The following is a 1312-nucleotide window of genomic DNA, read 5'->3' on the forward strand; positions in this document are numbered from 1 at the left end:
TTGTTAGCTAGCTACTTAGCCTTTAGAAGAGTGTATCGACCAATGAGGTGTATTGTTACTGAATTCAGAACCAACCAGAAAGTTGTAGGTTCCAAAGTGAAACGACATCATCTCAAATGCAATAAAATGTGAAATACCTCAAGATAAATCCCTCTCCACAATAAATTTGAAAAGTGCAACTAGCATAACATATATAGTCTGCAAATACTGATGGACAAACTCCACTTTTTAACAGATTTTCTTCTGATATTGAAGAAAATTCTAAATAATCAGTGTATATATACATGTTTTTATTTTATTTTACTGATTTTATAGTAAAAATCAACAGACCTTATTTGTTTCAAAGAACCAAATTTATCAACAATTTAAAAATGGATTAAACATTTTCAAACTTTGGTATTAATGCAAGTATATTTTTAAAACCTGTGAATAGTCTTAGCATTCAGTTGCAACAAATTTTCCGTTAAGTCTCCCATTTTTTATTCCTAATTCATTTGCTTGCTGGTGTCTTTAAATCKTTGTGTGTTGGTTTGTTTGATGTTTAGAATATTTAACAGTATTGTACACACAATAAAAATAAAAAGCTGCATCACAAAATAAAATAAAAAATTTTCTGTTGAAAAATTTATGATTGTGAAATTTGAAATAGCAGTAACAGTTGTTTCACCAGGTAAAAAACAAATTAAAAAAATCTTATTTGCAATGTTCACCTGAAAGTGCTAAAACAAACAGGAAAGGGCAACATATAGTATATACAGTGCCTTGCAAAAGTATTCGCCCCCCCCCTGAACTTTTCAACCCTGTGCCACATTTCAAGCTTCAAACATAAAGATATAAAATTTTATTTATTTATTTATTTTATTTATTTATTTATTTTTCTTTTCTCTTTGATGGCTTCCCTTCTCCCRTTATAGCCARCCTCTCKACACCATTATTATGAAATATTAATTATAGTAATTACCAAGTGGAGCTTAACTCCGTTTTGGCTTTTTAGTGTCTGAGAAGCAGACTTACATTTAGAATGGACAGTAAGTAGTCTAAGGTCGGCAATTTATTTATTTATTTTTTATTAATAAAGGAGAAAGGAAGAGAAAGAAAAAAAGTGGAATGTAGAGTGAAAGAGAGATTATAAGATCTGCGAAATATATGTCAAGAAAACACAAGACAGCACACCCGACATCTTGGCTCCGCACCTACAAAAACAAAGGTAACAAAACCACAGCAACAAAAGTGCATATCTATATAATTATAAAGATTATAGCCTTGCTGACAACCATACCCATATACACACATATATATACATATATATGTA

This window comes from Austrofundulus limnaeus, unplaced genomic scaffold, assembly GCF_001266775.1.
Source record: "Austrofundulus limnaeus strain Quisiro unplaced genomic scaffold, Austrofundulus_limnaeus-1.0 Scaffold1942, whole genome shotgun sequence".
NCBI classification, from domain to species: Eukaryota; Metazoa; Chordata; class Actinopteri; order Cyprinodontiformes; family Rivulidae; genus Austrofundulus; species Austrofundulus limnaeus.